The sequence below is a fragment of the Marmota monax genome, unplaced genomic scaffold, assembly GCF_021218885.2.
Source record: "Marmota monax isolate L192 unplaced genomic scaffold, Marmota_monax_Labrador192_F-V1.1 WCK01_AAM20220418_F8-fsc00002, whole genome shotgun sequence".
Lineage (NCBI taxonomy): Eukaryota > Metazoa > Chordata > Mammalia > Rodentia > Sciuridae > Marmota > Marmota monax.
The window spans coordinates 17314218-17340396 of record NW_026693571.1 but is presented as its reverse complement, the minus strand read 5'-3'; the positions used below and the strand labels follow the sequence as shown (position 1 = coordinate 17340396).

Genomic DNA, 26179 nt, shown 5'->3' with positions numbered 1-26179 from the left:
AGGTGCAGTAGATAAGAATCTCAGTTCACAAACCAAGGTCTGAGAACATAACTTTTCATTTTCATACAAAAGCCAATTTTTATCTCTAGGCCCTATTCCATGGAGGTGGTATCATTTGATTTCCATCAGTTCAGGGTCTTCAATGTCATGGTGGTTCCTAAATGTTGCCTGTACAAGTCCCTAAATGGGAAGCTTTGAGGTGTCTATCATCCTGTTGGGACTTGGTCATTTGCGTGTATAACTTGTTACCTTGATGCCCCTTTGGGCTAGGCTAGCCCTATTGGCTCCAGTAGCTCGGTTCCTGCTGACAGGCAGAGTGTGGAAGCACAGGCCCCATCAGGCCTCTCCCAGAGGGCATTAAAGACTCACTGTGAGAACTTGGGCCAGTCATTCAGGCGGAAATTCCCCTGAGGCTCCCATAAGGGGGAGATTCTTCTTTTCACACCTTTTTCAAAGTTGGCCATACTTCAGGGACAAAAGAGGTCCCTGGAGATTCACCACTGTCCTACCCTAATTGTTTTGTCTTTTTCTTTGTCCCCAGACAGTGGGATATTTTCTGTGTCTGAAGTAGAGGCAAAGGCATTGTGTGTGTAACTCTGCCTTCCATGATCTTCCTGATTTGAGAAGCTCAACACCTATAATCCCTTGCTCCTAAACATTTGTCTATGTCAAAAGTGCTTCCTGCACCTAAAGGCGTAAGTCTTTGAAAACAACATCTAAGAAGATGCTTCCTTTCCTTTGCTTTTTGTTATAATGTAATCTTCCCTTAAGGCAAAGATTTTAAGATTCCTAGGAACTGGGGTGAGGTTGAGGGAGGAGGTAAGAAGCCCTGGAAGGACAAGAGGGAAGATTTAGGGGGAAAAAAAATCTATTGATTAGCACTTCAAAGATAGGATTTCACCTCAATAGCTGTTTTTTTTTGGGGGGGGGGTCATTTCAGGACTGCACTGGAACAAGACCCAACAGCCATATCTCATCTTCCCTTTGTAATTTAGAGACTTTGCTTATTATTCTCATACCCATTCCTGTTTCTTCCCCTGAATATATTGCAGCCCTGTACTCCCTCTTTGGCTGAACAATGACGACTCAGGAAGAATAGCATTATGATATAAAAAATTAAAAAAAAATAGCATTATGTTCCAAAATGTCTTCTTCCCACACTGGTGTATTCCCATTCCAAGTCCTTCCTAACCAACCTCAGAAGACTAGAGCAAGCTCTCTGTTATTCACTCTTTGAGCCTCCTACAGTTCTTCTTTCACAGCATGTCACAGCAGTGATTATTTAATCATGCTATTATTTGCTAAATATACTTCGTATCAACCAGGAATACAGACACCTTTGTTTTTTTATCTCCTGTTATGCTCATAGCGCTCAATATGTGGCAGGCGTGTAATAAGTATCTGTTAGATATTGAATCAGTGAACAAAAAACCAGCTAAATGTGGAGCAGAGACCCAAATTTGAGTTCTTATTACCCCAGGCACTTTCTCATAAAACTCATCTGTATCCTCACTTAGTCCTCTGAAGAAAACTTCATTATCTCTGTTTTTCAGTACAGATGCTAAGGATCTGAGGGTGGAGGGAGATGGTTTATAAGGTTATTCAGCCGATAAAGGGCAAATGTTTTATTGACTCCCTGCTCCATTTGTGTTCTCTTTAGCATCTGACCTTTTTTTGAAAATAACTTCATGCCCTCTATGAATGAGTCACCAAATCATACTTGCTTTTTCAAAGAGAATGGCAGTTAAGCCACACTTGTGTCCAGTCAGTCAAGTGCCCCGTGGAAAGAATTATAGGCAGATTAGGATGCCAGGGTTTGGGCAAAATCCTTCCCTAGGTTACCTAGTCACACTATATGTTCTTGTGTTCAGCCCACTTTCTTCCTTTCTCCCAATTACTAGGCCTGCTCCATTTCAAATACCATATTCATTTCACTTTTAGGGCTTTGGTTTCAGTGGGTGCTGGAGCACCCACTCTGAGCAATGCATTGAAGAAAAAGCAGAATAAAAGCAAAACTAAACAAAACACAAATATGATGGATTTTGTGACTTTAAAAACCAATGAATCGGGGCAGGGTGTGGTTGGTAGAAGAAGATGAACCCAGATTGGAGGCTTGAAGGGAATTTGGGGAAGAGAAGATTTAGACTGGGCTTTGAGCAAAGCATAAAATTTCTGCAGGCAGATAAAAGGTGATTGCGGGGTAGTGGGCCTTCCAAGAAAACCTAGTGGTTTATCCTGGCTCTAGAGCTCCAATTTAGAGAACTTCCGAGAAGCACAGATGGCCCCAGGGTCAGCTTACAAGTTGGAATATAACACATTCGGTTTGAGTTTCTTTGAGGTTTGAATTTTTCAGGGCCAGCTTAAGTGTACCTCGAACAGAGCCAAAACTCCAGATTAGTTTCAGAGATCTCCTGATTTTCTGGAAGTGCTCCTGACCACAAGATCAGCCTCCGGGTCAGAGTCAATGAGGAGTTCAGGAAGCCTTCTGGACTGGCCTCCTACCTACTCTAGTTAATGATCATCTTGGTCAAGCAACCTCCAGAGATTTTGCTTGACTCCTGGTGTGGTCATTGGTTACTTGATTTACAGAGCACCTTCCCTCCATGATCTAGGATCCTCTAGAACAGGGTTTTCTTTTATTCTCAGTGTACTCAGTTGTCCCCAATGTCTTAGACTTCCTTAGCCCCTAGCTAGGAGAGACTCAATGAATGAATCAGTATAAATGAAAATGCCCTATCCCCAGTCCCCGTTCCCTGCTACTCTTCATGGGGACAAATATACTTTTACATAGGTTGTCTGAATCTCATGTAACTTTCCAACTTAGATATTTCTGTGCTTCCATTTTAATTTCACTTTGGCTGAGTGGTTAAATGGCCACAGTTTCAAGCAAACACTGTAATTCAGTTAGTTTCAACCCTGTGCTTAGAGAGAGAAGTAAGTCCTGAAGAAGAGTTTGATGGGACCCTCACGGCTCCCTAATTACATGTATTTCACACACCATTTGCTATGAATTCAAATATGCCCTTTGTTAGAATTTTATGGTTGGTTGATAAAGCCCCTATGAATTTCATTTGTTACCTGATAGTGACTACTTGGTAATGAAGTTTACATGATGTGGCTCACTGATTTTTTAAATAACAGTAATAAATACTTAAGTTTGTCTGTGAGGGTTTTACATGTTATTTTAGTTATCCTTCAAAATAACCCAGATGAGAGACATCGTACTATTTCCCTCATTTCATAGATGGAGAAACCAAGGCAATGGAGAGTAAGTAACTTTAGAAAGGTATCCAGGAAGAGGTGGAGCCAATTCCAATATTCATCAATATTATCAATATTTATTAGAGTCCACCCTGTGGCTGGCATTGCTCGGTGTTGAGTGCTGGAGTGGTACACGAATCAGGCGAGGTTCTGTCTTCATGGAGCTTTTCTTCTAGATGTGGACGACAGATTGAAAACCAAAAGAACAAATATCAAACAGACAACGAAAAAGCAGTGAAGGGAATACTGGGGTAATGTCACCAAGTCTGACCAGGTCACTTTAGATGATAGGGCAAGGAAACGGTGACAGTTAAACTGAGGCTTAAAGAATGAGAAGATGTCACCTATCCAAAGTGCTATGGGACAGGGCAGAGAAGAGGTTATTGTCCGCTTGTATTTAGAGCTTGAGAAAAAGTTGATCAGGGGAAAGAGGAAGAGGTAAGATTACATAGGGTTTATGGATAATAATCAAATTATTCTAAGTCCTATGGGAAGGGTTGTACCCAGAGTAGTAAAGTGATATGATTCATATTATACAAACATTATGCTGTTTTGATCTGTAGTTGATATAGATACAGGAGTAGGGAGAAGAGTTGGGAGGTCATCGCACGGAACTGGCTGAGGAGATGGCATCTGGAACTTCAGTGGTAGCTGAAAAAAAGGAGAGAAGGGAGTCAGGTGGGAAATATTTTGGAAGTTGATTCTACAACTCCTATTCATGGATTGAATGAGGAAAGTAGGAAAGGGAGAAATCTATCTCCTATGTCTTTTCTTTCAGCCACTGATTGACTGCCTCTGCTATTTTACTGAACTGAGGCTAACTGCAGCAGAAGCTAGTCTTGAGGAATGAGGTGAAATTTAAGAATCTTCTGTTTGAAATGTCATTTTGAGTGACTTTTAAGTATCTAAGTGAAATTTTAAGGAGGCAATTGTATATGAAATTAGGATTTCAGGGGTCCATGTTAAATAGTAGCCTAGTGAGGTTTGATAACATCACAATAGAACATCTATAGTTTTAGTATTTCTACTCTAGAGAAGAGTCCTTTTTTTTAAAGTATTTCTTGACACTGAAAGTCTCTACTCTTATAGAAAAAAAAAAGGACTGTATTTCCCACCACCACCTCTGTGCAGTGGTAGTGTTGATCAGGATGAACTCATAGGAAGTGAGGAAGAGTGGTTGGGAGACTGCAGGCGTGTGTGAGCCTGCAATCTTGCACACAAGATTCTTGGAGAAAATAGGTAACTCAAGGATTGTATACTGGAGGTAAACAAAGCTTCCTAGGAATAAGACTTGTCAAAATACTGCTATTAAAATTTGAGCTTTGAGTAAATATAGAGACTATGCCCAGGAATATGGATAGATATAAGAATGTGCTCATTCCCATAGCAGACTGGTATAGAAAAGGAGTAGGTGACATTGTGTGGAAGATCTGCAAGATGAGACCATACAAGGTAAATATGAATCCACACCAAATCAGAACAGAAATCATTCTCTCAGCTAAAGCTGACAAAGGGTTTTTAGTGACCTTTAGTGATGAGGAAACTGGAATGCTACATAAGAACCTAAACTGTGCATTTATACTCTGCTAAATGCACTTATGCCTAAGTCAACTATATAGTAAAACAAAGTATATTTAAATTCTAGTTTAGTTTCAATCTTTTTAGACTAATCAATGTTACTTTTCTTACTAAGTTCAAGGGAAGGAAAATCTACACATTTTATGAGAGACTTCCTGGCTATTGCTATTAAGATTATGGTCTTAACTGGTGGGCAGAACCAGCTGGTAGACCCTCTCTCATGATTATGTCTTAGTCACATTGATTCCTTCCTTGAAACATGGTGGACAAGCTGCCATATTTCCTGTGTGAAAGAGAGCAGAGAACATTCCTAAACAAGTCGTTGTCACTCAAGGTAGACCTCACCAGGAGAAGAGGGAGGTGAATAAAGATAATAGAGCAATTGGCACTTCTAAAATGGGCTTGAGCATGTCATCTCAGCTGCTGGGAGAGGACCTGAGAGATGGTCAGAAACACAAAGGCACTGAGTGCTGAGAAAGTATAGTTGTAAGGAGTTAAGATGATATAGAGGAGAGGGAGAATTTTAAAATTTATCTTTAGATTTCCAGTTTTGTGTAAGGTTTATCATTGCACAAGAAGAGTTCTATACTTCTCTTTCTTGACCAGAGCCAATTTGTCTCTGGAAGTCAAGAACATGGATATTCATTTCAGACCTATTGCTGGCTGGAATATTACCCTCTCCTTTAGACCTTGCCCAAGTAAAATGCTCAGGAGGTCAAGAAGAATCATTCATCCTTGGTCAGTTAATGTTTACATATATCTTTGTATGCAGGCAATTTTGCTGACTAGGCAATTTCCTGCGGAAGGGTACTCTGAGCCGTTGAGGACTAATGGAGCAAGACGGAGGATTTGGCAAACTTGGTACCCAGTGACCTGGATATTCTCCTGTAGTTTCCAGGATATCAAGAATAGCTGGGATAATGACTAAATCAGTAAAGTCACTTTCTATAGAAAGTTCTGTTATTTTATACCAGTAACCATGTTCTGAATTTATATAGTGTTCCTTTATTTGCTTTCCTACATGTCCATAAGCAAATATGAGAAAATAAACTATATTGTTTGGTAGACAAAAACAAAACAAAACAAAAAACTGGAACTCATGTCAGGCCTTATCAAATGCATTCTTAAAAGCACAGGAGCATATATACATGGTGCATGTTTCAATGAGAAATGTATCTTTAAAATGAGCATGGATTTATAGAATGTAAAAGCTAAAGGAACACTAGAAGTGTTGCAGTAAGGTGTTTCTCAAATGGATTTTGAAGCTTAGACTATTTTCTTCAGGTGAGAGTTCTGCTAGAATGTGGTTCTATTGACTCTTGGCCCATTGCATTATCCACCCCCCCCAAAAAAAATTAAGTGGAATCAGTGAAAAAAGAAGTGTATGGTTATTGATGTTGTTATTACTAGATCTTTCTCACTTTCAAAAAGGAGTTGGGTAGTTAAAAAGAATCAGGTGCTTTTATGCCTTGGTCTTTCTTTTTGGTGTTTGGGAATAAAAAGCCAGCTTTCTTAAGTAAGGACTTGAGTTCTTGTAGCCTATACCTAGGTTATCTATTGGGTGGTATTATTATTATTATTTTCTTGCTGTGCTGGGGATTGAAACCAAGGCCTCACACATGCTAGGAAAGTGCTCTACCAATGAGCTCCATCCCTACCCTCTTTAGCATTATTGACAACGCCATAATTTACCCACCTGTCTCTCCAGCGTCTTGGAGACCTAAGCTGATCTCTGCCTACTCTCCAGATCCAACGTGTCTTTGGTGCTGTTCATTATGCCCTCCTCCAGCTGCCCTCCTCCTGCATTTCTTCCTACTGATATGCTACAGCTTACATAACATCTCACATCTCAACTCCTCCATGACGTTTTCCAGAGGTCTCACCCTTTTTTCTATTATAGACTAGCAATTACCAAAGGTCACCTGATTTTAGTGTTAGGTTGTGTGTCTCTCTTTTCTTTCCAGTTTCTAACCATGGGGGAAAAGCTGGAAACATATCATATTCACAGTGTCAGACATATATCCATATTAGAGGTCCCCAGCCATTGGCTGAATTGACTATCACATAATATATAGAAAAAAGTCTTATTGCCAGGTTCTTATTACATGCAAAGATGGAGGTATAAATGGCTGGTAGACAATGAAAATAAATCACCTGAAGTTTTGAGTAGGTAAGAGCTATCCGTCCGGCTCATGCAGTTCTGTATTAAATTCCTCCCAGTTTTAAAAATTATTTTTGAGGCCTTGTATCTCAGTTGGCATATGATTTCATGATTAGAAAAATAAACTTTTTTCTTTTAAAAAATCTATTTCACAAATGTAATGTTTTTCTGATGTGGTTTTCCTTGAATTTATGAAGGTTTTAATTTATGTATGTATGTATGTTATCTCTTCATCTATCTCTATCATATAAGATAGCGGGAGGCAGGTTTAAAAAGCGTTTCCTTTTTGCTTCCTGCTGGATTACAGTCTTTATTGGAAGGCTAGTTATCCATCTTTTTTTGTTCCACTGTAATAACCTTTCAAAATATTCTTGTTTTTAACAAGAGGCCATATGACATTACAATTAAGAGCCATGCCTGGGTTTGAATCACAGCTTTACTACCCAGTTGTATGAACTGGGCAAGTTAATTTAACCCTCTGTTTCTGTTATGCTGACTGTAAAATGGGGATAATAATAGGACTTACTTCCTAGGGGTGCTGTAAAGACTGAATGAAGAAAGATTTAAAGTGCTTAGATCAGAACCTGGTACATAACAAATGCTATACTGAAACTAGTAGTTATTCTGGAACCCTCTCTTTACTCTTCCCACCTGCAACCGACAACCTCCTACACATGCTCTTCAGCATATTATTGAGCATTAGTTATATGGCCAAGATGCTATACAGGCATATCCACCTCAAAAAAAGTATTTCTGCAGGAGAGGTATTAATAGCAGTGAAATAATTCTTTAGCAAGGCTATCAGTATAGGGCTAACAGATTAAAGTACTAATGATCTTTCTCATAAATCAGAGTAGAGTATATGGAGGAGTGATTAGAAATATAGTCACTGCATTAAAAAAAAAAGCTTTCAGATAATACTTAGCATGGACTTTTTCACAGGGAACTTCAATGTATTATTGAAGTGTGAATAGAGCTGCATATCTCAAAAAGCCACTCTAGACTGTGAAGTTTGATGATGTTAAAGAAGTGCAAATATGTACAATTAATGGGTGAACACTGAGCAGGGGTGGTTGCTGACTCAGCCTAATGCTGAGCTTCATCAGATTGATATTATTTACAGCTCTTTGGGAAACAACTCTGCATGCATGAGCTGGTTTTAATGACCCTGTTACTTGCCATCAGTCTGCATAATAAGAGTAGCCTTCATGGGCATTTTTCCTGAGTTCTGAAATTCTGCAGTTTTTTTCCCCCTTTATCTTTACATTTCTAAAGCATATGTGTTTAGTAAAGAAAGACTCCAAATTGTACTCATCGTGCAGGATTGGGCACGTAGATTTTTCCACTTGGGGTTTTAAATAGATTTGTGGTTTTGGAAATCTGCAGAGGTAAAGCAGCCCTATTTCTTTTCCAAGTGGACAACCTCCTTTCTTAACCAGATAATTCAGCATCCATTAAAAATTTCTAGTTTTTTTCCATCTTATTTGTAGATGCAACTCCCAAACCATATGTTTACCTTAACGTTTAATGTATTTACATACAGAAACAAAATTATGGATCCTTAATTCAGAGGAACTGCAGTAGTCAAGAAGAGCGTAAGAGGCAATGGAATTTACATATAAGTTTATGTATTGTTTGTAAGCCATGAAAGTTGTGGCATGGCTAAGGAGCCTGGCAAGTAGTTGTATAGAAAAGCATAAGTCTAATGCCAAATACCTAAATAAAAGCCAAAAAAAATTATGCCAATATTCAGACAGCCTGTCTACATAACATCAGATAGCCAGATACTTGAAAATATCTGCATAATGGAGAGTGTTTGTCTAGATTTATCTCATGCATGATGTTCTTTAGAGTACAGTGGGCTTAATGATTAAATTAGTTCTTGGCAATCTATAATGCAGTCTTCTTTTATAAAAAGAATTTTTTAATTAATCTTTTTTCAGTACTGGAGATTGAACCCGTGGGTTCTCTACCACTGATCTAAATCCTCAGCCCTTTTTATTTCTGGTTTGAGATGAGGTCTCATTTATTTGGCCAGGCTGGCCTTGAACTTGTGACCCTTCTGCCTCAGTCTCCTCTGTCTCTATGATTACAGGTATATGCCCAGCTAGTTAAAATTTATGTTTTTTAAAGAGCTATCTTCTGGGTGTGTGAATGTAGCAGCTAGTGGAGGAATAGAGGTTAATCTAGTCATGTTATGCCCTAAGAGGTCCCTACTTATCTAGGCATAATACCACCCCAAAGAAAGGATCCCTTAGTGGTCTATTAATTCAACTCCAAGGTAAACAATTGTCCCAGAGATTGATTTAATAACTGTCTCTAGAAATGATACAAAAACACCTAGGAGAATTGGCTTTTGTTTCTAGAAGAAATCAAGACAAATATTTTGTTTTGTTATCTCGATTTACTATCATGCATGGCCATATGCATGTTCCTTAGCCAATCTGAGCCTCAATTCCTTGATAAGTAATGCAGGCATAAGAATACTATTTTGGAGTACATATGAGGTTAAATAAGAACATTTGTGTTAAAATCCTTACCCAAGACATGATGCATAGCAAGGGTTCAATAAGTAGTAAGTGTAGGGTAGGATCTAATACTTAGGCACATTGACAGAACTGTGAATGGCTGTTAGGGTAGTTGTATTCCAGCATACAATAGCAAAGGCACAGGTGTCTGATGCTTTTCTCTCCCATTTACTGAGTAAAGTAAGTTTAATTTTTAATAATGGCGACTTGAGGATGCTCTGTTCTGCAGTCTTTAGTGAAGAATGCTTGACTAAAGGGCTCTCTCCTTGAGGGAGTTCAAGTTAATCGCTAATAGCCCTTCTGTTAGTCTTTGCTGCCCAAAGGGATTTCATTCTCCGATTCCTTTTTCACTCTTAAATGAGGCCAAGAGAGATGATGCAATAGGAGGGAAAATTATTATTGAAGGCAATATTTATTGCTACAAGATTTGAGTTCCAATTTGCTAAGGATTTTTAGAAATTTTAAAATAGGCAAGTGTTCTACCACTGAACTACATCCCCAGGCCTAAACAGAGAATATTGAAGAAGTGACTTCTGAGGTGTGGATGCCACTTAGTTTGAGTCTCTGAGTTCAGAGAGAGATCCTGAGAAGCTGAGACAAAGACCTCTGAGAATGGGTATTGGCCAACTAGAACATGGGTCTTGGAAAGGGAAATGAAGACACTGGTTCCAGAATCTCTCAGGTGATACCTCAGGTCTGTGAGTGTTAGACTTCAACCTTCTGCTACTGGAAGGAACTAATTTGGTTGGCAAAAGTAGTATTGCTAGGTGACTTAGATAGAAGCCAAAGCCCCAAGGAGAAAAGATATATCCAGGAGGCCGACCAGTAGGAGCAAATTTTCTCCTCTTCTTCTGGCCTTCCCCTCTTCCATTCACCCCCTAAAATCTAGTAGGGACCCAGACGGCAAAGCAGAACTGTGGACTGAAGAGCACCAGTCTCAGAACGAGGTGTAGAAAAGTGTGTTGGAAGTGAAAGCTTAATAATTCCCACAAACAGTAACCAAGAAACTAGGAGACATCTGAGGATGGCTTGGGCCTCTCTCTTCCCAGCTGGATCTGTGGCAGCTCCCCTAGGACTTGATGCAAATCCTCTGATGGTCAGAAGATGCTTCTGAAGACTCAATTAGCATGACCTTTTCAAATAGATCTTACAATGTATGTAGCTTCAATTTGCCCTGAGAACATTATGAGAATTTATGCCATGTATAATTTCAGTTCAGACTAGAAAAGTGTCCAGATGCATATTATTTTAGTCAGCTTTTCCATTGCTGTTAACAAAACACTTGATAAGGACAACTTAGAGGAGAAAATGTTGATTTGGGGCTCATAGTTTTGGAGATTCAGTGCATGCTCCGAGCCCAAGGTGAGGCAGAACATCATGGTGAAAGGGCATGGTGAAGGAAGGCAGCTCAGGAAACTGAGGGAGAGAGCTTTACTAACCAGGGACAAAATACAAACCCCAAAGATTAACCCACGGGTTAAGTTAAAATGCTCATAATCTAATCATTTTACTTCTGAATATTTTTGCATTGTCTCACACATGAGCTTTTGGGGACATCTCATATCAAAACCATAACACGTATGTATTAGAAAAGGGTAAGAAATCTTCACTATGCAGAATTTTAATTTTCTGTCTGCTTTCAGGCAAAAAAAAAAATCCAGTTTTTTGTCTTTCCCCAAGATTTAGAGTTATGTTTATGCCATAGTTAGGTAAAATTTGTTGAAAAATTTACTTCTGATAGTTATTTTTCCTTTCTTACTGTTGTCTTAAAAGTTTTTTTCCACTGTGATCATTTAGAGATTATTATTTCACTTTTATAAAAAAATCTTTTGTATTTAATGACTCAAAATTCCCATATGGAAAACCACCTTCCAGTGAATGCATATTTGTTCACCCCATCCACATGTTTGGTGGCTAATCTGTAGCATTGATGAGTTTAGTTATCCAAGTTTGGTAGATTAAAGAAAGTTAGGTTCTAAAATAGCACAAAGAATGGCATCTTCACCACTTATATATTTCTTCTCCTATAGCTTCCTTCAATTATTCCTTTAAAACTGAGTACCACATTTCTTAATATCTGTATGTGCCTAGGGAAAAAGTATTTTTTTAGAACAATGATATTAATAAAGGTAACTATGTGAGCTTAAACTAAGGCCAACCTTCATAAGGCTAGTTTCTCTAGCTCAGGTTGCCATCCAACAATGCCTTGAAAAATCAAATAGTTCTATGATTGCTGAAAGGTCAGTGGTATAGAAAGTATACAGGTGAAAGAGAAAGAATCTGAAACAAAATTATTTTGTTGGAGTTTTTTTGCAGATGAAGAACAAATAGAGTAGTCATTCAAATACCTATCACCCATGGTTGATCCCAATGTGTTCTCAAAGAGGAGTGTATAACATCTTAGAAGAGAATTTCAAACCTCTATCTTGAGCAACTTAGCCAGTCCCAGTTGACGTGCTCAGTTTATAGCTGCCGTTCACGCACGCAGGCTGACAGATTAACTTGATACACTTGATTTCAACATCAGTGTTGGATCAAGGAGAGTCCTAGCAAGCATCCTGGATTCAGAGAGGTGATTGCTCATGAAATGCCAAAGTTGGGTTCTGTACAAAACTATCTAAGAGAAATCCATCTGCGAGATGCCTTTTCTTCATCAAGTGCAGAATTTACCATAAAGAACACAATAATAATGCTACCTGCTGCTTTGCTTGTGTCTGTTTTTCATTTAACAGCAAGAATCCTCAAATTATATAAACATGTAGAGGCTTTGGTGCACTTTTAGGGAAGGGAAGAAAGAGACCCAGCTGAATCAGCTTCCTAAACTACTGCATTATTTTACCCTGATGGTTTTAATTAGAGAAAAATAACTGCATTGAGACCATCTGCATATTCATAATGTGGAACATATGGTTGGTTTGAAAAAGAAAGTGCATTAATAATCATGCTCCTTTCCAGTCATTTCTCACATTCCAGGTTATTTCTTTGAGAAATAATATATTTGAAAAATCTGTTTACTCTTTACATGAGCAAAATATTCTCATTCCTTTAGGTTTTGTGTGTTGCATCTGCTACTATTGTACATTTTAACAACTAATGCTGAGAGAGAATATGTTTGTTGATGATTGAGAATGCCCCATCAGTGAGTTCAAAATACTTTGCACATGCATGTTTATATTGTCTTTTATTAAGCATAAGTTACTAGAATTCAGTTTATGGAAAGTCTACTAGAATTTTCTGAGGGCACGATAAAGACTCAAAACCAAGATGGCTGTGTAGCATGCATGTATACATGCTTATGTGTGTTCTTGCCAGTGTATGTGAGAGCCTGTGTATCTCTCCTAAGACATAATGTCATGCATATAATTTTGACCAAGTGAAATAATAAGCCATTGTGAAAACTAAGATAATTAGGTATGCACAAAGTAATTCAGACATGTTATTCTTGTAAAATAAAAAATGAGATGAAATGATTTTTCATCTTAAAGTTCTTAATGGAAGAAAAAGCAATATCTAGTTATATGAGAAGTAAATAGAAAACTAATGGAACTTTTGCCTTTTTGTCTGGCTTTTCATGTGGTCACTGGATCAATAAATTCAATTCCCAATGTGAAATAACAAACAAAAAACAACCAGAGAACTTGCACTGGCATAGGTACCTTAATAACAAAACAGAAAAGGGTATAAACTTGGAGGAAAAAGATTAGGAAAGAAATGAAATTTTATTCCTTGGAGACCAAGCTACCATGTTTGTTGAGTAGGGGTAAAAGGGAACAGGGGAAAGAGAATTTAGAAGATGGAGATGTGTGTGCTGTGAAGAATTTCAGGAAATCAACGTGCTCCCAAGGAGACTGCTCCAAAGCTTGCAGGTCCCGTGAGCCTTGACATGCCTGAGTTATTCTTGGTGTTCCAAGATGCTGTGCGAGCTCCAAGAGCTCAGAGATACAATTTCTTCTTTCAGACTTTGGTAAGGAGCGTTAGAAGATTGAATGAAACAACTTCCAACTTGTTGCCTCCTTTGGAGATTAAATTAATAGAGGTATGTCAGCAAGTATTGTTCATTAAAAAGACAAAAAAAATGTTAAGGCAATCATTGACATTGAAGTAACCAGTTATATTTTTATGAACTCAGTATCTTGCAGGAGAAAACACTCTGACTTTAGTAAGGCCATTTGGAGATTTATAGTATTTCACAAAATTTACTGTGATAATTGCCAGATCCAGAATGAGTTTGCTTTTAGAAACACTTACTGAGTGACTCCTTGTAAAGGAACTGACTTTATCTGAATTAGTTTCCTTTGTCTCCCCTCACTCCTTTCGATTAGGACACCACACTTGTAATTTCATTAGATACAGTTCAGTTATTTATTTGTTTAGAAATAAATGACATCAATTACATTGTCATAGCTCTTTGAATAGCAGGAAGAATGACTTCCTTGTTTTATCTATCTTCTAATTTCCAGTGATAATAATACAAGCTTTTGCATTTGGTTTTTAAATTTGCTTCATGTTGATTATCATTTTATATATCCCAAAACACCCTTGGCTTTTTTCTTTACTGCGAATACAAAAATTTTCACTAGATTTATGATAGTTTTTTGTGCGTGTATTTATCTTGGCTATAAGCAGTGTGGCATAAGTATTCTTTTTGCCTTAGGTCCCAAATTGTTTTATTCATCCTACTAATGACTTTCTTTTTCATCCATGAATTTTATAGTAGTTGGAACTCAGTTATAGGTGATGAAATTGTCTCCACTTCTTTCAAGGGGACAGATTGTACTTAGATGTGGTAAATCTAGGTTTCAGTAAAATATGGACAATTTGATAAATCCAAACATTTTTTTTACATATGCTTCCCCCTACATGCCAATTCAAACGTAACTTGGAATAAAAGATCTTCATCAATAACCATTTTCCTTTCCTTAGTGACTTAAGATAGGACTTGATATATATATCACTAAATACTGTGTACTTATCAATATTTTTAACAAAAAATCAAATCAGCAATGCAATATGAAGTGGCTAAATCATATGATGTAAACCTTTCTTTTTAAAAATTGTGATAATATGTAGTGCAAATAAAATTTATCATTTTGGCCATTTTAAGAATATAATTCTTTGGCATGGAGTATATTCATATTCTGGTGCAACCACATTGATTATTCATCTCTTGAATTTTTCATCATCCCAAACTGAAACTCTGTACCCATTCAATGATAATTCTTCATTTCCTGGCAACCACCATTCTACTTTCTGTTCTATGAATTTGATTATCCCAGGTACCTCATATAAATGAAATTATACAATATTTTCTATTTTATGTAAATGTTCTCTTTTAAAGTGGATCTTGCAACACTAAGGCGATGACTTGGACTCTCCCATTTTCCCCTCCACCTCCCGTCAGTTCCAAACTCTATTACCAAAGGAATATGGTGGGAGGCCTCATGATGTGTTCCCTGGGTCCTAGTGACATCATGCTTCAATTACCTTCTCCAAAGACAAATTCATTTCACGTCTAATCAGACTGATTGAATGTATCACACTAATATCAGAGTAAGTTATGTGAGGTAGGGAAGTAGAAATATACTAAAGTAATAAAGTAACGGGGATTATTCTGTGTCGTGTGTGTGTACCTAAAAGAAATTATTTTGCTTACTAAGTAACAGTAATAACTGATCTTCATATGTCAGATTATAGTTTACCAATCTGACATTTTCCTATCAAACAATTGTCTCAAAAATATTAATCTGTATCTCACATTTAGATACTAGGATTAAGGTTCAGTAAGATTAACTCACATTCATAAGTCAAGTGAATGGTTTTGCAGGGCTCCAATGTCATTCACATGTCCAGTGTCTGGCTTCCCATTCTGGTGATCTGATCAGGAGATGCAGCCTTCTCCTTTTAATTTGACCTTCCAAGAAACCTTCCCCTATTTCCAACACTCTGCTACTCTCTCTAAGGACCAGACATTTAACCTACCCATCCTGAGTTTTCATGAGGGTCAGGAGCTTCCCATGTCTGGCAAAGAGCTTCCCCCCAGGAGCTGTATTTAAGGATTATGAACTCTTTCCTCTCATCAAAACTAGGTCACATTATAGATAGTGGGGAGAAATAGTGTGGAACTAGTTGAGAGAGGCAGCCGACCAAGTTCTATTCCTGGCAACAAAAATGGAAAATGGCCTTATGTCAAACTCCAACATGAAATTGCAAATGATTAAAATAATAAAAAATGATGCCAATGATTTTTAAAAAGGCTTTCAGCATCTAAGGAACATGGCATAGAACGTATCAATTGACTCTACGATCTCCCTGCTGTATCTGTGTGAAAGGGCTGTGTGGGAAATATAGCAAAAGGAAGAAGGTACTAAGCAGAAACCTCAGGGCTGTACTTTCCTGACTCTTGGAACCTCACATCCCCGAGAGTATTGTCAGTGGTTTTTAATTTTTTAAATGTAGCTTGGCAGGGCTGTAGAAGTGTTTTATTTTTTAAACCCTTGCTGAACACATCCATTGACAGAACAGTGTTCTGCTGGTCCTGAAAGCCTGCCAAGGCAGGAAAATGAGTTAGGCTACATGGATTCATCTCTCAGCTCCTTCTCATTCGCTCCTACTTTCCATGGCACTTTGATCCTTTCTCTTTTTCCATTCCAAATTGGTCCCTGTGTATCCTGTGCCAATTGGCACACTTCTATTAAAGAAATATTTTGCTAATAATATCTTAGCTCTGAATCCTCTGCCTCAGTCTCTTTTATCCTATCTAGGTATAAAGTAGATTGTTCTAAATTCTACTGTTGAATCTTGCAAGTACAAGCTAGATTGCTTACCCTTAACTTCAACTTATTTATTTATAGATTCACCAGACCTTTTTTTTTTTTGTAAAGGTTCATGTTTCTACAAAAATAATTTTTAAACATTATATAACATTTTATTTTAACAATTTGATAAAAAGATAATCATTACTGAATGTATAGTGGTTTGCTAATTTGTGAGCGTAGCCTACTATATGGAGCTATTTGAAATATAGTTTTCAGTTGGTAAAAGTGAATCTTATCAAGAGACACAGAAGGCTTTCTAACAAGCTGTGCCATACTGGACAAGTTACTTCATCTACTCTCATCTTCAGTATGCATCAAAATCAAGGAGTGGAAGTTTCCACTTGCTTTGGGCATTAAAATGCAATGACTGTATGAATTTATAAAATAAGGAGAAAACCTGGAATATTGCCTGGGGACTCCTAGGAGTTATATTTCAGATGCTGTTGGCTGTATGTTTCTAGAAATCAATTTCCTCATTAGTTTTCTTTCAATTTATTTTGAAATTCTCTGTTTCTAAATTCTGCCCCTGTATATGGAGAAGCTACTGGCTTCTAGAAATAAATAAGTTGAGTTGTGCTTCAGTGAGGAGACAGAAAAAAAAATCCAGAGTTAGAAGAGTAACTTTAAGGCAATGATGTCTTGCCATTTGTTTTTGGTTTTAGACATTGAACTGTTGTCAGACATAATATGACTTCTGTGCTTGGTTTGAATTGTGTGGCTTGGTTTACATGAATATTTTATCATTATACATTAACTTTATCTAGAACATGATTTTTTAAAGAGTTCTATTTGAGTAAGAATGTTTCTATTATGCCCTGGGCCCTACTGTTCTATGAAATGTACTTTGAATATTATAATAGAACTCCATTAGAAACAGGATTAAAATGAAAGCATTTCATTTTAAGAGAAACTTTTCAATAATAGTACATAGAGAAGCTTGATAAAATTCTTAATATTTAATAAGGTGGTTTATAAGTTTGAACAATATTTCTTTTTTTCTAATTTATTTTTTGGTGCATTATAATTATGTATAACAGTGGAATTCATTGTTACATATTTATGCCTGCACACAATGTAACAATATAATTTGGTCAATTTTGCTCCTCAGTACCTCCTCTTTCCCTTGATCCTCCCTTCCTCTGCACTCCTTCCTTTATTCTACTGTTTTCCCTTCTATTTTCATGAGATTCCCTCCCCACACATCTTTCTTTTCCTTTTTCTTCTCTAGCTTCCACATGTGAGAGAAAAGATATAACCTTTGACTTTTTGTTTCCCTTATTTTACTTAACATCATGGTCTCAAGTTCCAACCATTTTCCTGCAAATGATATAATTTCACTCTGTTTTATGACTGAATAAAATTCCATCATGTATATATCGCAAATTTTCTTTATCCATTCATCTGTTGTTGGGCACCTAGACTGTTTCCATGACTTGGCTATTGTGAATTAGGCTGCTGTAAACATCAGGATGCATGCATCACTATGGTACGCTCACTTTAATTCTTTATGATATACACCAAGGAGTAGGAGAGCTGGGTCATATGGTGCTTCCATTCCTAGTCTTTTCAGGAAAATCCATACTGATTTTCACAGTGATTGTACTAATTTACCATTCCAGCAGTGTAAAATTATTCCTTTACCCTAAATCCTCTCCAGCATTTATTATCATTCGTATTCTTGATGGCTGCCATTCTTACTGCAATGAGATGAAATCTCAGTATAGTTTTGATTTGCATTTTCCTAATTGCTGAAGATGTTGAACATTTTTTTCATGTATTTGTTGGCGATTTTTGAACAATATATTTCATAGAGGTAATGTGTCTCTACATTTCATAAAGGAAGATTGTCTAGGATTTAAATTGGATGACTTTGGGCCAGTTATATGAGCTTAGACTAGTCATTTTCCACCTTTGAGTCTCAGTTTTTCATATGTAAGATGGTACAATAATAATTACTTCATGGTAGAAGAGTTAAATACTCTCTCTTGCCCATAGCAGGAACTAAGCAAGTGGTCTTGGGATAATTTTTTACTAAGAGATGAGAGACTTTAATTCTCCTAACCACATGGTACACTATTTTTTTTCTTTTGGAATTGAAATAAGCATTTGCTGGGTACAATTGTGCAATTTAACTATTACTTTAATAAATTTGCTTTTAAATGATATCTACTGATTACTTCCTCCATAGCTAGAATTGGCCTTTTATTACATACTCACCCTTAAAAATTACACTGTCAGCAAAGCAAGTCAATGACTCACCAGCTGAACTACTCCCTGTAAAATATGGTCTTCATTTTATATTTCATTTTGCTTCTCTGCTGGTTTTCTGACCTGGATAAAGAACATTTCCTTTTCCTCTGTCTTCCTTTTATTCAACATATATTTATTGAGTGTCAGTTACTAGCAAGGGACACTTCCAGGTCCTGGGTATAGAGCAGTAGATAGTCAAGAAGGCCTTCTTTCAATCAAGGAGTCAATGAAGTACTCTTTGGGAGAGCCACTTAAGTTGTGCAATCTTTGCAATATTATATCTGTTCTTTTTTTCCCTCTGCTCAGAGGTTGCTGAAGTGCTTCTGGTGCTCAGGCCATCTTTACTGGAACAACATCTTCTAGATGCATAGGGCCATCTGGTTTTGTCTTACCCTCCTCATGATTTTCCACTTGATTGCTTCTCAGAATGCTTGGGAAGTCATGTATGTCAAGGATCACTGTTTCAAGGATCACTGATCAATGTTTCCTATAAACCTTTCCACTTGACCTGTACAACACAGAGTGAGAAAGTTTGGAGATTGGGTGTATAGGTGTTAGGGACAAAGTAACAACATCTCCTAAGCACCATGTTTTGGTACTATGCAAAACATTTTCTTTGTATCCCCATACCCTGATAAAAATCCTGTGAGATGGCTATTACAACCATTTATATTGTTGAAGCATCTCAGAAACATTAAGCTACTTGTTTAAGTCACCACCTAATAAGAGGCAAAGCCCAATTTTCATGCCCATATTTCATTTACCATTCCATGTTTCCATCTATGTCATGGTACTTGTTTGGGGGGGTCACCTATTTGCTCTGATTCTCATAATGAATATAATTCACAATGCTCTTTTTCTAGCCACCTGACGCTTTATACACATCAGCCAGAGATACACTAATCTCAAGGATGGAATTGAAGCCAAATACTCATGGAACAAAAGAATACAATAAAATTAAAAAAAAAAAACTTTGAAAAATCCAATTTTATTTATATGAAGGAAAAAGCCAAACATTCAACCAATGGCAATAGATATGCTATTTGTTGTAGTTGTTGGCTTAGTGTCCCTTTCTTTGAGAAATCATCTTTCTCCCTAAATTTCATGTGGTTCTGGACATATTTTCAATCAATATATCTGGCCTCCAAGAGATAGCACCTCCCAGCTACTTTCTTTCAGTCATGATGGGAATGTGACTCAGGCTTGGACTATCCTGTTACCTGACACCCTAGGCCACATTGAAGCTTCCAATAGGAGAGTCATGACCTAAGGTGAACCAATAAAATCCTTTGCCAATATTGGCAGGTAGATGGTAGGAAAGGAAAATTAATTTTGGCTGCAGTTACAAAGTTGGGAAGCCATAAATTTCTCTGGAAAGTGGTTATTTTTTAAAACAGCAAAGGTTATTTGCAATATAAAGCAAAAGAAGAAAATGCTCTTAGTCCGTCTCATTCTCAGGGTGAGGAGTGGAGATTGAGAATGAGTGAGGAGAAAGAGAGAAACAGTGGAGAAGAGGCAAAGAGAATCCTGGCAATATTGGGTTCTGAGATCTGGGTTCCTATAGCTTCAAATCTGTGAGAAACTTAAGTAGATTTTGGTCCAGCTAGTTGGAGTGAGTTTCTATTACTTGAACCTAAAAAATTTCTGATTAATATATTGGGAACGCTCCAAGAAGCCATAGAGAGCTATTGATTCCTATTCTCTGGAGAACATAGACTAATCTGATCTTTTATCAGCCCACATTCCTAGTGTAGTCCAACAAACTTGTATGGCTGTTGTTTTGTGTTGTTTTATTGATACCTACATTAGCAAGGGCAGTTCTTCATTCTCAATCTAAACAAGAAATTTTGGAATCTACAGTCTGATGATCACACAATTGACCATAGTGACCCTGATTTAGGTCTAAATCAATCTTTTATGTTTTTAGGTCAGCTAAAAAGATGCAAAAAAGGAGGTACTCTTCAAAATGTGTGGACCCAACACTCATGTAGCACTACTGCTATGGAAGAATTCAAGAGACTTTGGATTTTTTCATTACCTGTAATTTAAAATAACCCTGAGATTTAGGGTGAAAGTGGTTGTCTTCTTGCCTACAAAATGGAGAGAGATGAGCACAGGGTACTTCCATGCAATTGTTGTGTTCTTAAAAAATGGCAGCTAAGCTGGATGCTTGCAAACCAATTAGATGACAGTGGTGATGTAATTTATAAAGTAAAAAAAAAAAATAAAACTGTAAAAACAATCACAATACATTGTATTGTATTAAAATACAATACAATGTATTTCTTATTAAAAATTCAAATTTTTATACATTTGACCTAAGGTAATGTGATGTGCCTGGAAGTAAAACATTTCTTGAACTATAACTGTTAGTAGAAGTTTTAGTCCAGAACTCTATGGCTTTCTTTCTTTTTTTTTTTAACTTTCTTTTTTTTTTCTTATGTCAAATGAAAACTTGGTTTTGGGCCCCCCTCAAACTTCTCAGCCCCTCCAAGACTTTTCAGAATCTGGGCATCACGTGTATATCCACAAGAACTTTTCTCTTTAGCCAATGAAGTGTGCTCAATGTTAGTTTCTACATACCCCAGTTCAGCCAAATGGCAAGAAGTACTAAATGCTGTGGATTTAATACTGTCCTTGCCATGCACCAACATGCATGATGTTTGGCAGGTATAAAAGGAACTCTGTTCCCCTGGGACAGGAATTACTGGGATACTCTGAGCCTTGAGTGCCTGAAGTAGACCCCTGGGTACCCACATGTTCACATGTAAGCCTCCTCATGCCCTGTTGGGAATCTGCTCTGCAGTTTCCTGCTGGGCTCAAGCCAAGTCAGACAGGCCCTTTTCTATCAGTCTCTTCTCCCTGGTCTTTGGATCTTGTTCTTTCTTAACATAACATACAAGGCTGTGCGTGACTTGCTCTCATAATTTTCCTTGATTCTTTGCCTCAAAATTCGTCCTCTGGCAATATACCACTTTTTGTTTATAAAAGATTCTGAAGTTTTCTGCTTAATTTTACCCATTCAAATGTGAATTTAAGTTCTCTCTTCTCGTGAAGTTTCTCTGACTGCTTAAGCCCATGCCATCCCTTCTACTTTGCAGTCCTCTTAATTTCTAGATCCCCACATAAACCCTTCTCCTTATTCTCCTCATCCCATGTTGCCAGTTTCTGTTTTCATACCTATGTTGTCTCAAGGGAAGTTTTAACTCAGGCAAGTCTGAGTTCAGAGGATGTGGGGAACTCAGGGACACACAGCACTAGGAAGCTTGAGGTGGGAGTTGCAGGACAAGGTCAGAGATGAACTGGGTCAGAAATGTCTGAAAGAGGTTAGGCTCCTGGGGGCATCAAATCTGGTTGGCACAGAGAGGACATAGGTGTTTCATGAAAATGCTGGGATCAAAGCATTGGTTAAGCAATCTTTTCCTGATAAGAATCCAGGTAGCTTGTGGCAACAGGGGAGGCTCTAGCAATATACAGGTGGAGTAGGAAGAAGTATTCCTCCATCAGTAGGAAATGGTGCTGCTGGGCTAGCAGGTTGGGGCAGGAGCCCAAAATATAAATCGAGTGAGAAAAAGATGAAAGGCAGTGGAGAAAGAAAAATGGAGGGAAGGCAGGAGAGGAAGGGCAATGAGAAGATGGTAGAAAGAGGCTAGCAGTGAGAGAAGAAGAAAAGAATTCAAGAGTAGGGGAAAGAAATGGAATGAAAGAGAAGATAGAAGGTAAGGTATAAAAGTGATCAGAAAGGAGAAAGCAGGGGGTGGAGTAGCTCAGTGCTCAACTTGCAAGAAGCCCTGGATTTCCATCCCCAGCAGCAAAACCCAAAACCAAAACAAACACACGAAAGTAGAAAGCGAAGGCAGGAAAGGTAAATCTGAGGCTCATAGCTGCACATCACCTGCCTGAACAAATTTGCACTCAGTAGTCATGTGAGGCAGTAGGTAGAGTCATACTGCTTCTCCCTAAAATCACTGTCTGCTTTCATCTCCCAAACATATACTTTGATGTGGACAATTGCCATTTTTTTTTCTCACCTTCTACAAAGTGTTAACAAAAGCACTTCAAATGTTTTTTGGCTACAATTAATTTTCATTATGTATTGTATAGCCATGGCATATATTTAAATGCATTGCATATATTATACATGTATTATTCATTACACAAAAATACAGTATGATTGCTATGCAAACACTGTTTCAAAACCAATTTCCTAACCCGCACACTGTAGCACCTACTTCTGCCTTAATTACACTGCTGCTTTGAAACCTAAATTCCTGTGTGGAACTCTAGGGCTTTCATAGTTTCATTCACAACTCACTTGTGGATTTGAGGCTGTGATGCATTTCCTGGCCTCCTTAGAATTGACTCATCACTCAGCAAGGTCAAAGTTAATAGGTGGTTGGGAAGGTAGTTCATGATTCCTTTTTAATATCCATGTAAGAATAGCATCAAGAGTTGTGTATATCTAGCACTTGAATATATTAGCTAAGAAATGGATTAATGAAAATAAACAATATTTCGATGTGCTATGTTTATAATATTGTTTATAAAATAAACAATATTTCAATGGGGCTGCTGTGAAGATTTAGAGACATACTTCAAAGAGTACCTAGCCCAAGGTACTGTTTAATATTATCTATTACTATCTTTATTTTTATTATTATTTGTTTAGTGCTTACAGTTTAGCCTGAAATAACTTATTTGATCTTCATGACCACTCATAAGGTAAACAGAGCAAGTGTTATAGCTCAGATTTACTAGTGGGGAAATTGTGTTTTGTCCCACATTAGGCACAGGCTTACCAGGAGGAACACACTGGAAGTTCTTCACTTGCCTGGTTCATGATGTCCACATTCTTATGAGGCTCAACCAACTAAGTCAGCAAAATAAAAATGCTATTTTTAAAGGGTCATGAAATAATATATGGGATGTTCTGACAACACTTGGTAAAGGATTTAATCATTGTTTACTGCTTAGTATACTTTAAAAAATATTTTTAGTTGCAGCCAGTGTTTATTTCTGTCCTCTTTCTCCATTATCTTTCAAAATTGGGAAAGTAATACTCAAAATTTGAAGACTGAAGGGCTACTGGGAACAGGGTTCAAATTATATTGGCTTCCAAGCTGCTCCATTTTATTAGTGCATCTAAAACTGACATTTGCTGGTCACTGTGTGTAGTTTTAAACAGATCCTTTGTTGAAATAAAGTGGGGTGGGGGAAGCAAGGCAGTAAATCCAGGGCTGGAATCAGCCAATTTCTGACTTGCTCTGTGACTCTTGACAAATCATTTAATATCTATAGCTTGTTATCTTCCGGTGAAAACCAGAGCAAACACCAGGGCAGAAGTGTCATGGGACATTGTGATTACCAACAATAAAAAATATATTGAAACCATTTGTCCAGGAGTAAGTTTTTGACATGCAAGTCAGAATGCTAGATTGATTGAAGGGGGCTCACAGTTTGGATGCCCTTGGGGGATATCATCAAAGGCACTGCTGGTGGCTACTGGACACAAATTTTTATTCAAAAGCTTTAAGTCTGCTTTGGGCCTTGGTGATTTTACTAGAGGACAAACTACGAGCATTGCTACTGTCCATGGAGGATGCATATTAATTCTTTTCCCTATGGTCTCTAAAGGATTGCTCAGAAAAATCCTTAAGAAATTAGTTTGGATTCAACTGGCCAAAGTTTTTCCTCCAAAAGGTCTAAGTACTGGCTGTGCACCATTCACGTTCTGGAGGCTCTAATGAAGTCGGTACTAAATACTTTCTGGCACATTACAAATGTGTGAAACCTGAGGGAATGAAGAAATACAAGTCTAAAGAGATTGTGTTTTCTCTCACATCCATGTTCTTCTTTATTGAATTGCCCATGAGTGTTGGCAGCCTTAAATCAGAACTTTCTGTAGTTCCACTGAGGAATAAAATAGACTCTGGACCTTCCATAATTTTAAAGGTCCTCAGAATAATCAGGTTAGGATGAAATTTGCTTGGAGCCCAGTTCATATCTGAAATTGCTGGTTCTCTTCCATATTGCTATCCACTCCTAGATTATCTGATCGAGTGCTGGCTTGCAATCCATTCATGTGCTGATGCTCCTGTGTTACATCGCTGAACCAGACTTTCCCCTTGAACTTTAGTCTACATATCTAGTTACCTACTTCACACCTCCACTTGGCTTTCTAAAAGCACAAGTCTAACATGATCAAAACAAAAATCCCTATTTTTCCCACCAAATGATTTTCTTTTCATAATCTTCTCCAAATCTGTCAGTGGCAAATTCAGTCTTAAAATCTATTCAGTCCCCCACTTGACTCTTTATTCCTTCTTTTCTAATGACTCATATTCAACTCCTCAGCAACTCCTATAAGGTTCGGTTTTCAAAATGTCGGTAGGATCTGACCACTGTGTGCCACCTCCTCCACCACCTCGCTGGTCCTTTCGCAGAGATTACTTTCCAACTACTCTCCATGTCTGTTGTTGCCAGAGTTTTCTGTGTGATTCTTTTAAAATGGGACTCACATTTGATCACTAATCTGCGGGAAACTTCTGAAATTTTCCTATGAAATGACAGTAAAAACAAAAGCACCACAATTCCCACACTATTCTCCCTCTTTCTCCTCTTTCCTAAGAGCCTTCCTCTTACTCTGTTCCAGGGACTGTCCCACTTGTTCTTCCTCTGGATTCTCGGGTCTCTGTACGTTTTTCCTGGAACACTCTTTTACCAGAACCTGCAAAAGCCACCTTCTCGTCTCTCAAATTCTGGATTCTGAAAATTACTCACTCCTCTCACTGATACCTTTGCACTATGAGTCTTAACAACCTGGAATAAAGCACTCTCACTTGTGTTTTCCCTAAATGCCATCTTGGTAAATTGTCCCTTTTTATAATAAGCCTCCTTTGATTTGTCCTAATTTGAATATGTATTTTCTTTCCTGCTGTGACCCTGAATAATACCATGGTTGGAATCATATTTAGGGTTTATTGGGACTGGAAGTGGACATAGAAAATAGGACATAGAAAAGAGATTCTGGGATTCTCTCTCCTAAATTCATGGAGTACAGGGAGAATCATCTTGTCAGGGGAAGTTGGGAATAGGTCATCTATGGCATGGAAAGATATTGCTATCACCTAACTCATCACTGATGGTAGTGTAGAATGATAAGCAGATGGAGAATAACATGAGATCAGAGTGTCAACTTGAGACTACAAAGACCATGGACTATACTGGCTTCTTTCCCTTAAGAGCTTACTTAGGGAAAAGAGAAATGAAGAGATACAGATTTACATAATAATATATAATAATAAATATCTGTGGAGAACAAGAAGACTTCCATGTCAGATTTGAGGAAATTCCTGGTCTCCTTCTGTTGCAGGACACATGGTAGGCTGAGGCACCAGCTGAGGACTGATATAAGAGATGTGGAACTGCAGCATCAGTTAAATGCTCAAGTCTTCCAGATTTCTCATCTAAAACAAAACAAACAAACAAAAAACTAGAAGGGAAGGAGTTGTACCCTGAGGCAGGGAATTGAGAAATTTGAGTAGATACAGACAGGAATGAGAATTTTGATCCTCCAAATTCTTTTG

The 26179-nt window shown here is 37.7% G+C and overlaps 1 long non-coding RNA gene across 1 annotated transcript in view; it reads right to left on the bottom strand.

Moving 5' to 3' along the window:
* Nucleotides 1-3237: 3237 nt before the first annotated feature.
* LOC124102751 (uncharacterized) overlaps nucleotides 3238-26179 on the bottom strand; it is a 38820-nt gene continuing 15878 nt past the window's right edge. Inside the window, exons 3-4 of the long non-coding RNA XR_009228151.1 lie at nucleotides 15324-19101; nucleotides 3238-3912 (exon numbers count right to left, since the gene is read on the bottom strand). This is a non-coding gene — a long non-coding RNA (uncharacterized LOC124102751). The remainder of the gene's footprint in view (nucleotides 3913-15323; nucleotides 19102-26179) is intronic.